Source organism: Alosa sapidissima, chromosome 23 (genome assembly GCF_018492685.1).
Source record: "Alosa sapidissima isolate fAloSap1 chromosome 23, fAloSap1.pri, whole genome shotgun sequence".
In the NCBI taxonomy this organism is placed as follows: domain Eukaryota; kingdom Metazoa; phylum Chordata; class Actinopteri; order Clupeiformes; family Clupeidae; genus Alosa; species Alosa sapidissima.
Genome location: NC_055979.1, coordinates 9,432,056 through 9,448,542, shown reverse-complemented (window position 1 = coordinate 9,448,542; position 16,487 = coordinate 9,432,056). Strand labels below are relative to the sequence as shown.

The 16,487-nt window shown below is 44.1% G+C and overlaps 1 protein-coding gene and 1 long non-coding RNA gene across 2 annotated transcripts in view; both read left to right on the top strand.

The window, feature by feature from the left end:
• The window catches only part of ahr1b (aryl hydrocarbon receptor 1b), a 77,551-nt gene that overhangs the window by 14,002 nt on the left and 47,062 nt on the right, over window positions 1-16,487 (top strand). The window lies entirely within an intron of this gene.
• LOC121698799 lies at window positions 9,100-11,126 on the top strand. Its single transcript, XR_006026866.1, has 2 exons — window positions 9,100-9,438; window positions 11,013-11,126. It is a non-coding gene; the product is annotated as an uncharacterized LOC121698799 (long non-coding RNA).

Below are 16,487 nucleotides of genomic sequence, written 5' to 3'. Positions count from 1 at the left end.
GCACCATTGTTTTCTTAATTGAAGCAGCTGCATGGCTTCTTACCGGGCTGCAGGCCACCATTGGCCGCACATAAACAGCTTTAGTTTTTAATCAAGCGCATATTGATGTTTTTCTTTTGTAATTACTGTGCAATAACACCAGTCTGGGGGCAAACGGCTAAAATCCATAGCCAGAGTGCCCACGCTGGGCTTAGCCAGGCTGAGCTAGGGCAGGGCCAGGGTTAGGGCGTGGGGCAAGAGCGGAGGTAGGGGAAGAGGTAGGGACAGGGGTAGGGGTGCTGGGACTGCAGTCATAGGTTTAGGGGCAGGGACAGGGTAGGGGTAGGGGTGCCGGGACTGCTTATTTCCCTGTCTCTGTCTCTCTCTCTATATATAACATGATATATCATTATATGTAATCCTGCCACACAGACAACAGACAGTCATCTCACAGAAGACATTCCTACTAGGCTTCTCTCTCTTTTTCTCTTTCTCTTTCTCTCGCCCCCATTGTGTGTGTGTGTGTGTGTGTGTGTGTGTGTGTGTGTACACAGCCCGTACACTGTCACCCCTCTTTCAGAAATAACACTAATGGGTTATCATATATGTCACGTATCATTGCACATCCTTGCTATCTGATGGTGATGGTATTGTTATGATCTTGGGTCTGTGTGCCGCCACACATGGTTGTACGCTTGGTGCCGCCCCGCTCATCTGCTGGGCTCATCTCTGTCCAACGCTCAGCTGCCTCGTTGGGCTGGTTAGTCAACAAGTGAGCCAGAGGACTTGTTGTTGTGGAGGCGTAAGACAACTGCCTTTTAGAAACAGTTTATAAAGTTTATGCAGTTTATAAACATTTACATTTATTCATTTAGCAGACACTTTTATCTAAAGCGACTTACAGAAAGAGAATAACATTCAAGAAAACACATCATTAGCTTAATTTATTAATGTCAACAGGGCATACTACACTTTAGAGCACCCACTGATGGTTCAGACGGCAACACGCTAACACGCTACAGTGTCTGAGCACGTTTAACACGCTACAGTGACACTTAGAAATTTGAATATGAATTTTTTCACACCATGTTTGAACGAATGTTTAAACTACCGGTAATATTGGTTAAAAAGTTATAGCCCTAGTGTGTGTCTCATTCTCTTTCCTTCCCGTCACTCGCTGCCTGTTACTCTACCAGTTTACCGACTTTTGTCTACCTAACTCTCTCTTTCCACTCTCTCTCTCTTAATCTCTCTTTCTGTCTCTCCATCTCTTACTCAAATGGCTCAAATCCCTTTGCCACCCGTAGACAGGATTACGTGCCCCCCCCCCAGGGTGGAGGGATGCCCGTTGGCTCTGACTCACCAGCGGCCCCAACAGTAGTAACAGCATTAGAGCCCAGAGTTGTCACCCAGCTAGGTGCTCCACAGACGCACAGGGTGCGATTTGTAGGGGGGGATGGTGAGGATTTCCCCCCTTCTGGTTTTCCTATCCCTACCTCTGCTAAATTATTTTTATCCCTGGTGGGGACAACATTTATCCCCCTCTGCCCTTCATATTGATTAATGCTACTTCATATAAAGCACTGCAACGTGAGAACAGTCTAGTAGGCTAGCCTACATAATGCTGTGCTGACACAGTGGCTGCGTGATAACTTAATTTGGCCTTGATCGTGCAGGACATTTCAGAATGTCGAGTGTGTAATCCATCATAAATGGCTAGTTTCAATGGAAAAGTTAGCTGGACAAATGAAAGAATACGAGAAGGATTCAGTGAAGCATATCGTCATATTTTAGAACCTTCAAAATTAGAAAACTGATGCAACTGAGATGGAGGACAACTGCACGTAGAGTAGAACGTAAAGGCCTATTGTCCAAAAAGAACTTACATTAAATGAGGAGATATTTGCTGAATGTCACAAAAAGTGTTACAGAAATTGCTTGGCATCGCTTATTCAGTGGCTCTCTACCGAAACACCTGTAGTTTGCGGAGGACGAACGAGAAAGCACTCGTTTGATAAATCAGCCAGTAGGCTAGGCCTAGTAGACAAATAACTTTCAGAAATAATCTGTACTGAAAAAACGAATGTTGGTGGGTACTGGGTATTTAAACTATCTAGCGGGTGTTTTAACAGCAAGAAATAGAAGCTTCATGGTCTTTATGTTCTGGTTCATAAATTATTTTCATAAAACGTTTTTTTTTTTTTTTTCAAAAAAAAAGTTGCCCTATAACTTTACTCTTCATACTCTTCACTGCACTGTAGCCAATTAACTGACAGTATGATAGTAGGCTATTTATTTTCTGTAGGCTACAATAAACACATTTATTTTTTCAACTTTTGCAATATTACGCACTTGGCTACTGAACGCAAATCAGCAGGAGAGAGAATGCACATAGCCTACGCAGCGTTTAGCGCAATGTGCTATTTGGTTACCAACTAACACTGTTAGCCAATTCACTAACTTAAGACTTCAGTGCCATCATATACAACGTTTTTTTGCACAACAAATACAGAAAGGATGGAGGCAGCAAAAGTAGAGGAGTAATTTCAGATGGGGCAAGAACAAGGTGAATTTGTATGCTTGTCAAAACGTAGTCCTACCCTGCATTAGAGGAGTTTGATCATCATACCAAACACACTCGCTGTTTAAAGTCATACACCACGGTAAACTAAAACTAAAATGTTACAAAGGTGGCAAAATTAATATAGGTGCGTTTGTTATCGTTCGTTCGTTCATTTTTTAATTTTTTTATTTGGGGGGGGGGGGGGGGGGGGGGGTTACAACCTTATTCAAAATCATCCCCCCCTCTGGTTTTTACACAAATCGCACCCTGCGCAGGGCTACGCTAAGCTGATAACAGTAAATCATTGTGTGTGTGTGTGTGTGTGTGTGTCCAGGTAGAGGTTCAAGGCGTATGGTGTATTGCAGCTCCATTTAGTAAATCAAACTACCGTAAAACCAATTAGACCCAATTGGTCCCTTTTTACTGCCCTGGCGTGGGCTATGATGGTATTTTCCTAGTATCACAGTTATCTGGAAACTTAGTCAGGATGAAGGTCAATCAGGAAACAGGCTTTATTCTTTTCAATGAGGCACATTAAGGGAGAGACACAAGCTTCACCAGGAGGACTCACCCGTATTCACCTGTATCTCTACTAAAAAAAGGGGAATATCCTTGCCTTAAGTATAAGTGAACGTGGTGTCTTGTAACACCGTGTCTGGTCACCCTTTATTGTTCTTTAATTAAAATCCCCCCTTGCTTGTTTCTCAGAGGCCTGGCCCCATACCGATTCTACAAACTACCATAAAACTAATTAGACCCAATTGCCCCTGTTTACTGCCCTGACGTGGGCTGCAGGTTTGGACAAGAGAAGGCACACTATAGAACACAGCATAGTAGCACAGCTTCAAACAGACATTTTCCACTGATAAAAGCGAAAGTCGTTTTTTTCCCCATCTTTTCTAAGCAAAAGTTTTGTGTGAAAGGAGTTAAAGGTGTGGCCCCAAATATAAGCAGGCTGAGTTCGGCGAATGAAGCAAATAAAAGCCCGGGGCTATTAATCAAGGTTTTACGGTAATCCAATTTGGAGCTCAGAGCGCCATCCTGTGTTTTCAGGCACAGCAGAAATCCAGCAGGTATCCACTGATGTGTGTTATGTACTGCATGCTGCTATGCTAACAGACAGGACTCTTCAGACACACACACACTCACACACACACACATAAACCAACTTGTGTGCTTCACATATACATGGCAACACACACAAACACCCACAAACACAGACGCAGTTTAGTTGAAGGCAACACCTTGTTTTGTTCGCCAGAGCGGAGAGGTTCTTGGTAAAGATGGAGGCCTTGTAGTAAGTGGATGGATGTGGTGTCTATCTGGGATTTGTCAGCTCTCCTACCTCAGCTCAGCGCTCAAGGCCGTTGTGATTTCCTATTTTCCCTGCGGCGGCTGAAACGGCAAAGCGCCCAACTGCCCTCTGCGTGCTGAAGCTTATTATTACTGAGATGACTGGGATCCTTAGCCAGCGTGGAATATTCCTATTCATCACTGTGACCAGCAAAAAACAAAGTTAGGTTTGATGTCGGTGGGGGTTGTGGTGGTTCTGACTGGCGGCTCCGACTAGTGGTCAGTACCCGGTGAGTGTGTGTGCGGAGGTCTGTGTAGAGGTCTGTTATTACAATGAAGAGCACTAGGAAAAACTCTTGTCTCCTGAGGGGAAATCTGGGCTGCTTTGGAAACTATGAAGGAGAAGAAGGAACATTCCTAACGCTGACTTGCTCTTATAGTTACTGTGATGTTGCAATTTCACCATTAGGTCTGATTCCGGAACTTGCCAAAGCTCGGTATTTGAGATGGGGGTGCACTTTCTTCTTCAATGTAAACTTCAAAGGGATGAACACTTTCTTCTTCACTCAAACCTAAAATGTGCCCCGGTAGTTCCAAACCCTGGTTGAACGTCAGCATTACCCTCTCCACCACGCGGCTCACAGTCTGATTTTACTGGATGTTTCCAGGACTTGGGGACTTACAGAAAGGTGCTTATGCAAATCTCCGTCCAAATCTCCATCCAAAGACCCACTATAGCAGGGAAGGCATCGGCATGCCTTGCAGGCCTCCTGCCCTGGGGTGTGCCATGTACGGCTAGTGGTCTCTCCTCCAGGTCCAGCCAAGTAGGGTCAGGTGAATGGTCCAGGCTCTCTCTTTTTTTGGGAGGGCTTTTTCAAAGTGGGGGCCGGGGCCCCCTGGGGGGCTGCGAGGGGTTGCCAGGGGGGCCTCAGCAAGTTGGAAGGAAAAATAAAAGCAACAAATAAATACATTTGAAAAAAATGTAATATACCTATTACTATGATGGTTGTTATACAATGCCATTATAATAATTTGTATATATCTAAACATTACATTTTCCATGAAAATGACTGGGAATAATTCTAGAGTGATAGCTCTCACATAACAGAAAGTCCCAAATGCAATTTTTACACAATGTATATTCCATTGTGAAGTGCTTGTGGCTAAAATAATTATTAGGATTAGCTTAATGTATTTTTACGTTTACCGTTGTATTGTCGATGGGTTTAATAACACATCAAGGGGGTCCTTGGACAGAACTTAGTGGTATTTGGGGGGCCTTGTCGTGGAAATGTTTGGGAACCCCTGGCTTACGCCACAGCTCCCCCGTCAATGTGCATTTTTAATGGTATTAAGTAAATATATTGACAGTTCAGAGGTGGAGGTAGAGATTTTTACAGGGTCCCATTTCTAACCTTCTCCTGCTGGGAATTCGTAGAAAACAGAATGTTTGTAGCATTCTAGTCCTATTCTTCTCTCTCTATTTAATTCAGCTTTGCTTTTATTAGCATGACTCTAGGTGCAGTGTTGCCAAAGCACAAAACAAAACAGCAACAATTTGTACAATAACAGTGAGAACATTGAGGGAAAGATCTCTCTCTCGCTCTCTTTCTCTCTGTCTTTCCTTCTGTCACTCTCTCAATTTTGCTGTCCAGCATCATGTTGTGTCTCCACCAACATCTGTTTGGAGCGCTCGGCGTGGCTGGAACAGGAACTCCACATTTGAGCCGACACAACTGGAGCCATTCACTGCACACACACTCATTCTGATGAGGAACAGATCACTGAGCTATCGGACAAAGCCCTCAGCCTCAGGGCTTCCTCTCTCTCTCTCTCTCTCTCTCTCTCTCTCTCTCTCTCTCTCTCTCTCTCTCTCTCTCTCTCTCTCTCTCTGTGTGTGTGTGTCTGTGTCTGTGTCTGCTGTTTTCAGTCTGCATATCAATGACTGCAGAATAGTCTGACAGTGTAACACAGTATTGTGTTGGACGTCATCAGTGCATGCACTATGCTATGCGTAGGAGAGAGGAAAAGAGAGAGAGGTCTGCTCCATTCATGAGCACATGCTTTCTACAGCATACTGTAGTCTTTATCCTACATGCACATGAGCTCACCAGACCACCCACAGCCCCACTGTAAACACAGCACTCTCAAGGGTCTCCCAAGAATCCACACAGACAGCAGAGGCCAAGCTGGTGTCATGACTCACACACACACACACACACACACACACACACACACACACACTAACACACACACAACCTGTGATCACTACCCAGGCCATTTGGGGAGGAGACCTATGGAAAGACGAGAGCCTTCCCAGTTGGTTGTGTGATTGTTTGAGCGCCCCCAAATTAATCTCCTTTTCCTCTTTGTCAGCTCGCTAGCTTATAGATGGCGGCTCCCGTGCTACGCGCTAGCTCTGGCGCTAGCTCAGACCCTCTCCCATTGACTGGAATTAGCTCTGTGAACACCAGGGTCTGTGCTGGGTGAATAGTGTTTACATTGCCTTTAGGTGGCTTAGCTTTGTACTTCCACATTAGGCCAGTGATTTCTTGCTTGCTAGTGGTGAAACAGGGCGCTGTTGTGTGTCAGCCTTTACTCTATAGGTCTGAATATTGCATTGTGTGTGTGTGTGTGTGTGTGTGTCTGTGTGTGTGTGTGTGTGCCTGTGTGTGTGTGTGTGTGTGTGCGTGTGTGCGTGTGTGTGTGTGTGTCTGTGTGTGTGTGTGTGTGTGTGTGTGTGTGTGTGTGTTAGTCGTGCTGCAATGAAGACTTGGCCAAGAGGGGTGTCTCTCTGGCTGAGGTCATAGCTGTTGATGTGTCTGTGGTTGGTGTTTAGGTTTGTGTCCATGTGTGGGAATGTATTTTTGTGTGTGTTTGTGTCTGTATGTATGTCTGTGTTTTATTCTGGCTGTTCCTACTCTCTTTGTGTGTGTTTGTTTTCTCAGGCGGTTCTCTTTTGGTGTGTGTGTGTGTGTGTGTGTGTGTGTGTGTGTGTGTGTGTGTGTGTGTGTTTCCTAACTCACTGTGGTGTATTTTGTGCTCAGAGCTGAGTTAGTTCTGCTGAGTGCTGTGCTCCATTCGTCAGCACTGGCCCGTGGAGCATTGGCATTGAGGTGTGTGTGTGTGTGTGTGTGTGTGTGTGTGTGTGTGTGTGTGTGTGTGTGTGTGTTTATTTGAGTGGCGAGTGAGCGCCTGTGGGCCGTGGACACACAGCTTTTATTTCTGCCCAACGAGTCAGCACTCTCAGAGACAGGATGATTCTTTTATGAGCCGGAGAAAACCTCCATTCAGATGGGGAACCACTGACAAGAGGAAGAGACGGGGCGAGGGGGGGGGTAGAGATGTAGAGATGGGAGGAGACGGAGGGAGGGAGAGAGGGAGAGGGAGGGAGAAAGAGAGGGAGGAGAGACACAGAGGGATGAGGGCGATATAGAGATCTCACTCACAATAGCTGTGTTTCTATCTGTCCCACTACTGCAGCTTCATCAACTCTTTTGTGCATTTTTAAGTGCATCAGTGACATTTTCAAATGAATTAAAATAAATACAAGTCACATTGGGCTCATTACCATAGGCTGTGTTGTGAAAATTAACCCTTAAAGGTGTGAGTTTTGGAACACTCTATCAAAAGATCCATTCCACAAAAATTCAAGGTTGTAAAATTCCATGTTGAATTCAATGAACCCAGATATTCTTTAGAACGTTCCCTTTTAATATGGGGCACAGTAAATTATGAACAGCTGTGGGATCAGAACTTGAGGTTGTCAGGGCAACTTTATCATAAAATATGTTAAAATAATGTAATTTTGTTTAATGCAAATAAAACCATTTCCATCAACTGCAGTAGCATTAGAGCTGTCCTATATGAATGTAATCAGGATTGAATCAATTTATTCCTAAATTTCTATTCAATTCAGACCATCCTTACTGGCATGACTGGCGGTGAAAGTAAATATTACAATAAATATTACAATGACACTACAACAGAACAACATGCAGTAGATGTGGACGATGTCTCTCTCTCTCTCTCTCTCTCTCTCTCTCTTTCTCTCCCTCTCTCTCTCTTCATTTTCCTCCCGGTGGCTGATATGTTATCCTCCATCTGAGTGACTTCATGGGCATGTGCGGAGCGCTTGCTTGCTTGCGCGGCGCGGGCAGCTGGGTGCCTGTACCCATAGCAGATTGGTGCTTATGTAACCGCCTCATTCATGTCGTTCTGAGCTGTTTGTGTAAACATGCTTCTGCTTCTGCTGCATGCGTCCGACTGTCATCATGAGATCCTTTAGCAGGAGTTGGGGTGGATGTTGTTTCTTGCTCTAATTTTGGACATCAAATGCCCCACCCAAAAAGACCCCTCATGGTCATCTAGCAGTCTCTCTCTCTCTCTCTCTCTCTATAACTATCTCTCACTCTCTTTCTTTCTCTCACTCTCTTTCATTCTATGTTCCAACCCCCTCATTCCCTCTCTCTCACTCTCTCTCTGCCACTCTCCATCCCTCTCTCTCAACCTCTCTATCTTCCCCATCTCTCTCTCACTCCCCCTCTTTCTCTCTCTTTCGCTCCCTCTCTCTCCATCTGTCCCATTCTCTCTCTCTCTCTCTCTCTCTCTCTCTCTCGCTCTCTCTCTCTCTCTCTCTCTCTGAGCTCTCTGGAATGCAGTAAGTAGGAGCCCCTGCCTAGCCACTCGTGAAATGCAGGGGTCATGTGAACGGCATACTCACTGCAGTGTGTGTGTGTTTGTGTGTGTGTGTGTGTGTGTGTGTGTGTGTGTGTGAACGGCATACTCACTGCACTGGAGCTCCAGTCTGTGTGTGTGTGTGTGTGTGTGTGTGTGTGTGTGTGTGTGTGTGTGTGGTCAAAGAAATGTAGTCAAAGGGGGGCAAGAGAACTACTGTATTTGGTAGTTTGTGTGTTGGAGTGCCTGTGCACATTGGCAGGTATTTCTTGGACTGTTTTGGGGGGATTGCCTCTGAGAAATACAGTGACTAGCTAAGTGATGTCATACATATTTGGAGAAGGTATTGTTTTGACATTGTTGTCATTGTTTTGACATCATGCAATGTGTTCATCTGAATGTTGATAAATTATTAACTTGTGATCACTGGTGGATAGGGGTCTACAAGCTCATGCATGGGTGAGTCAAATAACCTCACTCCGAATTGATTGGATCTTTTATTGCTACCATATTTCTCTTTCAAAATAGAAACAGCACGTTTGTTGTGGGATAAAGTGGGCTGTGTCAGAGAGAAGGAATTATAAAAGATTTACTCGGATTTACTGGACCAAGTACATATATACACTCTAAAAAATACTGGGTTATTTTCTCAACCCAAACGCTGGGTTGAGGCTGTCAGGGCATTTTGTGGGGTTGTTTTAACTCATGTTGGGTTATTTTCTGTAACCCAGCTTGTTAGGTTGATAGTTTAGGACAGCGCCCCTCCTCTCTCCCACCTGACGTGGAGTAGGCCTACACTACCCAGCACCTGGGTGACTTTAACACAGTTGCATAGTTATTTGAGAATTAGAAAAAACATCGTTATTCTTCCAACCGTCCAGTCCACCAGCTGTCAGCATGCAATGGAAATCAGGCGATTTCGTAAGGTATGTATCTTTAACTTTTTTAAAATGTTTTATCCAGACGGATTTTAAAAGTCCACCCAGAGATGTAGAAGCTACCCTTCATGAAATGAATGGATATTCTGCCTGCCAATTTTGTTCAGCCTCAAACAGGTTAACAATTGTGTCATTCATGCTAACTAACGTTAGCTAACATTAACTTACAATTACTGTTCATGTTAAATATACACAAAGACAGACTCATAAAAAAATAGTTATTTGTTCACTGGGTATGAACTGCTGACAGAAACAAAACGAACTTTTACAACGAACTAAAATGAGCATACCAGCTGGTTAACATTAGCAGACCATATAGCTAGCATCAATGCTAATTAAATATGCTTCGTGGTGGTTGTAGCCTAGACTATGGTTGCAGCTAACGTTTGTCAGCTAATATTAGCCAACACAGTTGAAGTAATGTTAGTCTCTTCACAAGCCACACGTACGGTAATAATAATGGCAAACAACATCTTATTAATTCATTCAGGGTAGCTTCATATTATAGAATGCTATAACATGTACAACATGAATAGACTCTTCTGTCTACTTCTCTCTCTCTCTCTCTCTTTCTCTTGCCCCCTCCATTACTCTTCGCTCCTTCTTACATCATTTCTTTTCTTTTCTTTCCTTTGTTTTTAGTTACTCTCCCCCCACTCTTCTTTTCTCTTTTCTGCCCTCTCTTGTCCCCTCTCTTCTTTTCCTCCCCTCTCCGTGTCTCTCTTCCCCCCTTCTTTGCTCTCCTCCCCTCCCCTCTCCTCCTCCACAACATCCATTGTGTCATGGAGAATTACGTACAATGTAATACGAATTGGAAGGGTTTTATAAGTAGAAAAGCTGAATAAGGAATGTGTGCATTGCATAAGACCTGCCACTGACAGATGAGTTGTGACCAAATGCTGAATGTGAAAGGGAAGGCAATCAAGACATCATCAAGCGCTTTTGTTCACTGAGGGGATTACATGTTTTTACACATCTCCTCCGGCCCAGTCCATTCTTCATTCTTCTCCCTGCAGAGCGCGACACTCGCTTGGGGAAATCTAACACGTCAAAAAATCCACAGATCTGCGCCAAACCAGCTGGTGAAGGGTCAGTGCCAGTATAGAAAAAACCAGGACATGTCCGAAGAGAGGCCTAACATATAGACCACGCGTTCCAAGTCCCTAAGTAAGGTAAGTGTATCATATCGTGGAAAGGGAGGACATCTACGACACAATAATACACTACACAACATTCCTGATTAAATACAGCTGGCGCACTAAAAAACACATTAGGTACGTGTGTAAATGTGTGGAAGAGTATATGCTAGCCATGTAACTTAACTTTACTGGGTGTTTTTGGTTGTAGCAGAGAAGACGGGCTCTGGTTGTAGCATCAGTCATTTAGAACTAGAAGCTACAAGTTGTCATGGTTTCCGAGTGTGTTGCGCTAATATTTTGTCTCCTGGTGGATTTTTAATGTTTGTCAACATCATTCAATGATAATGGTTCATGAAAATCTTGATGTAAAGTTCTGTTAATAACAGTGATTAATGCACTCTTTTTTTTTTCTTTGATTCACAGGGGTGATCCCCAAAACAGACGGTGGAATCTGCCTGCCTTCATGGAAGTATCACAAGCTTTTTCTAGCTATCTGTTCAAAAAATAAACTGCCAAATAAATAAATGTCGAACTGTTTTATTTCATTGCATGGCTATTGTTGCCCATTGGATGGATTAAAAACATTATATTGTAACATTAATGATTTGCAAACATTTATTTGAATTATTATCAATTAATATGATTGGATTAAGGAGAAAAATAAGATACTTATAAGATAATAAGATAAGAATAACCCATAAATTAGGTCAGCATAACCCAGAAATGACAGTGAAAATAATATAAATCCTGGGTTGTATAAGATAGCCTACCTAACAATTATGTAGGTTTAACCTAACAGTTTTGTTACGATAACCCAATGTTTGGGTTAGACTATCAACCCAACTCATTGGGTTGGCCGAACAACCCAATTTGCGGGGGTAATATAACTCAGTGCTGGGCTCGACCACTATTTACCCAGTGGTTGGGTTGAAATTGGGTTGTTTTTAACCCAATGAGTGTACATACAGAAGGCCTACTATACATGTTACTATACATTACTATACACACACGAAACAACACGCATACATGTTTACAAACAACCAAACACAACACACATTCACACATACTCTACATGTTTACAGACATGCAAAAACAGCATATATACACACATACTATACATGTTTACAAACATGCAAAAACAGCATATATACATACACACATACTATACATGTTTACAAACCTGCAAACACATTCAGAGCATTCAGATACAACACACATATAAACAAACTATACATGTTTACAAACATGTAAAAACAACAGACGCATACACAAACAATAGGCTACCTGTTTACAAACATGCAATAACACACACAGTGGTGTTTTTCCATCCAAAATATTTACCAAAAGGTAGTAACAACATCCAAATCACCATTTCAAACCGTAGAAAAATGTTCTCTAAGAAGCAAATTAGATCATAGGGGAACCCTTAAATGTTCTATTAGTGGAACCCATAAATTTTAGATAACTTCTGTTTTTGGTTCTCTGAGGACCAGCTGAGGAACATTTTTTTTTTCATGTTGAGGATGTGTGTATGTGTTTCCCATAAGCACCCGAGCCCTAGCTAGCTACCCTCTGTGTGTGTGTGTGTGTATCACTGACATATGTCCCTGTTAACCTCTCACTCGCACTCCCCATAAACAATCTATATATAGCAGCCTAGCGTGCTTAGAGCCCTGCTTCCCTCCATGGCTGGGAGTGCATATCACTTGGGCAACAGGGACACAGAGAGTTGAGGCGTCAGTCATATAGTATTTGCCCAGCCATGTTCAACTGCGTTGGGCTCAGAAGGAAAGAAGAGCACTGCACTGCCCTGCACACAGATGACACATCCCAACTCTCATCCTCCGTGTCAGAGTCAAAGACATGATTTGGGTGGGGGGTTGTAGGGGCGGTTGTGAGATGTAAACATTGCGTCATATGTCGCTGGGAGTGTGATGAACCATTAATGTTTTCCAGTTCACTTAGTCTTGACTGGAAATATGTATAGCTCCATAGCAAGTGCTATAAATGTTTACCTAAAGCACTCTGAATTGCAATTTTGCATGTGGATTGTGCATGAATAATGCAATGTAAGTAAATTTGCTTTGCATATTTAAGTTAATAAAGCCTCTGCCAAGAGGACTCAGGTCTTTCTTCAGCTTGAGTGACTTGGGTCACTGTGTCCAGACAGAATTACAGTCAATCACGCAGGTCTCAATAATATTAGGAAATGTCATCTGATAGTAGCCTCATGCTGTGGCCATTTGCATTGTCTACTTTTGCGTTTGCAAGACATGTATATTTGTGAGATGGTTTTTAAATAATGACTCAAGGTAGAGGTAGTAAGCCTTCGCAGACTGCCCCAGTTGAGTTGTCATTTTATTGATGTCTTTCAGGACTAGTCAGTCTTTCTATTAATTTGACAGGTTTACAAGCTGTGAGTGGATTTTATGGGACCACGGGCCTGTCATCAGTCAGTTGTGGGGTGTACCACAGTCAGGGGTCAAGTGGGGCTGGTGACCCTGGTCTGCTGGGAACATTAGCTTCATCAATATTTCACTGGGATGTCTCCCGAGGACCCCCCTCCTTGTGTTTGTTGCTGGCATTCCCTGGACCCCAAACACACACACACGCACACACATACTTGTTAAAGATTAATAAGTAACGGGGAGGGGACTTGGAGATTAGAGGGTATGGACTTTGGCCTCATTCAAGCTGTCGCTCCGCTAACACTTGCTAACGCCAGTAAAGCTAACTTTTAAGCTGTCCTGCCCTGGACTGGTGACCAGAGAGGCAGTGTGTGTGGGGGAGGGGAGAGGCACTGGTGTGAACATGTGGGCCAAGTGATTGATGCTTAAATGTCCCACACGACATCTCTTAGCCTTTATTAGCCATTATTAGCTTTCCTTTGGTATTAGATGTGTAACAGCAGGTAGTAGACAAAAAATTACCTCTCTAACCTTTTAGGTCAAGATGTCACTTTTCTTGTAGAGCTGAAAATGCCCCTAAAAGGGAAACAAGAATATAAAGGCCATCCACATTCATTTTGTAAAATTAAATAGAAAATGTTTTCAGAGTGTAAGTGCTTCACACCATGGGCTCTGTGTTTTTACAGTCATTTGTCAGGGTTTAACTTCACTACAAATAGAAAATGGCTTCCCAGCGTATGTATGGACATGGTTGGCCAGAGTCTTAACTGTAGGTTCGTATGATAGATGCGTAGCCCCAGGAACAGCTGAGTGAAGGACACACAAAATAAGTGGTAATGTTTCAGTGCAGCAGATCGTCTGTGGGTGTTCTCCAGAACCATTTCATTGTCCCCTGCCCCCAAACAACCCCCCACCCCCTCCCACCCGAAGTCACCGCCATCAGAGGTGTGTTTTAACATCGAGAAACAGAAGGGAAACAACTTCCCCTTTATTCTGCTGTAAGCGTGATATCATCCACACGTGACAGGGCACAAATAGGCCCCATTGTTAATATTTCATGGCCAACATGCCTCTCTCATCTCCTCTCCTTTCCTCTCATCCCCTCTCCCCTCTCCTCTCTTTTCCTCTCCTCCTCTCCTCCCTTCGCCACCTCTTCTCCTCTCCTCTCCTCTTCTCCTCTCCTCTTCTCCTCTCCTCAGCAGGGCCAGGGTTGTGGAGTTCCACTACACTGAGCGTTTGCTCTCCTGCTCTCTCTTCCTCCCTCATTCACTCAGACAGGCGTGAAGGGAGGAGGGAGCTCAGAATCTGGTTTACAGAGGAGCGGAGAGCCCTCACACCACAGGCAGCAGGGAGAGACAGAAGAGGCTGGAACAGAGAGAGGGAGGACAAAAAGACAGAGAGAGGGAGGAGAAGAGAGACAGAGAGAGAGGGAAGAAGACAGGAGGAAAAAGAAAGACAGAGAGGGAAGAAGAGAGGGAGGAGAAGAGAGACAGAGAGAGGGAAGAAGAGAGAGACGAGAAGAGACAGAAGAAAAGAGAGAAGAGAAAAGAGACAGAGGGAAGAAGAAAGAAAAAAACAGAGGGAAGAAGAAGGGAAGAGAGACAAAGACATAGAGAGAGTCATCAAACCATACCGCCATCGCCCCATTCAACCACATGGTACATACACAACAGCACAAGCATCATGATAAACATATTTAAAAAGCAAAACAAACTAAAAAACTAGTGATGTAGCGGCTGTTAGTATCTGTGTGTGTTGCGCGTGTGTTCAGCATAGCAGTCCCTGGTTGGGCTGATTGGGAAGCGGGTACTCAAAAGGCCAGGGTTGGTGTCAAGATGGGGTCATTGTGCCAGACAGCAGCAGATGGATTTGTATTCGCCATTTCTGTTCGAGCGTTAGCCGCTTGTGTTGTTGTGACAGCATAGGCTGCGTGTGCAGCATGTTTCCTGCAGACAGACAGACAGACAGACAGACGAGTGGTCTGTGTGTGTGTGTGCCGGAGCTGGCAGATGTAGTGGCCTGCGTAGTGGATTGCCTGGGGTGTTTGTTTGTTTGTTTGCTTGCGTGTTTAGGTTCAATTTTAGCTTGTTCACTTTAATGTGGTTTACTCTAGGCATACTTCTGGCTGTTGACTGGTGTTTTGGCGCATTCTAGTTTGAACAACTTTTATTTTGATTTACAAATAAACCATTTGTTTACTGTATTTACTTCATTGTAGTGTGTTTGCTTTTTCTCCTGAGTTTTGATTTGTTGTGCAATGTCGCCCTCCACATGCCTCTAGATTTCAAACTAGAGGCAGAGAGAGAGAGAGAGAGACAGAAGGAGCACTGAGAGGGACTGAAGGAGAGAGGGATGGGAAAGGAACGAATGGAGAGAGGAAAGACTGAGGGAGAGAGAGAGAGAGAGAGGGATGGAGTGAGAGAGAGAGACTTCAGGGAAGACAAAGGAGATTGAAGAAGAGAGGGAGAGAGACTCAAAGCGAGGAAAAACAGAGTGAGAAATATGCTGTTTGACTGTGAAATCCCATTCAAAGCATCTTTGCCCCATGAGTAAGTCCAATAATAAACTCTTGTACATAAATCAATTCACAGTTCATATGAACTCTTCCCTTCCTTGCATGCATGCTGTTTTGGAGAGCAGTGAGCGTTCTTTGAGGTCGATTCTGTTAGCATCAATGGCTCAGCTCTCGCGGTGCAAAACGAGCTGGTGGCATGTCACGTGACACACCACTCCATTTTTACTGAAGGCACTGCAGTGTTCATCTCTCTCTCTCTCTCTCTCTCTCTCTCTCTCTCTCTCTCTCAGCAGTGGTCCACATGGCTTCCGCCCTGCACTCACAGAACAGCCCTGAGATATTTCTCCCAGGCGGCACACACACACGCGCTCTGCATTAGTCCATGAACATAAAAATCGAAATACATAATAGCCTCGTTAATAGGTTAATTTCATTAGGGAGTTAGCAGTAATTTTTTTGCGTTAAATTATTCAGTCGTATGTGCTGTGTGAACTCAGCAGCTTTGGAGCGACTTAGTTAATTGCGTGTGTGTGTGTGTGTGCGTGTGTATGTGTGTATGTGCAGCCACCGACCCAATCAATGGTGTCCCTGGTGGAGTCCACATGCTCAGAGGCACGATGTGCACTGACCTACAAGCGCACAGAAATAACAACAGACTTAACCCTCGACGAATGGGGGTGGAGCAAAGGGGTAGAGTGAAGGAGGAGGATGTGAAGAGAGGAGGCAGAGAGGAGAGGAGAGGAGAGGGTGAGAGGAGGGTAGAGATGCTGCCACTGTTCTCAGGGAAGGTTATTGCTCGTTAACCAGCTGGCTCGTCTTGTCAGTCAACGATGCACTTGTGCCAGTCGAATGTGCGTGCGTGTGTGTGTGTGTCTGTCTGTCTCGAGACATTTTGTATACATTTTTTTCAGTGCACATTGCGCTTTGCAGGTGCAGGTTGCCGCCAAAATATCTCAAAACACTTATTATTAAACA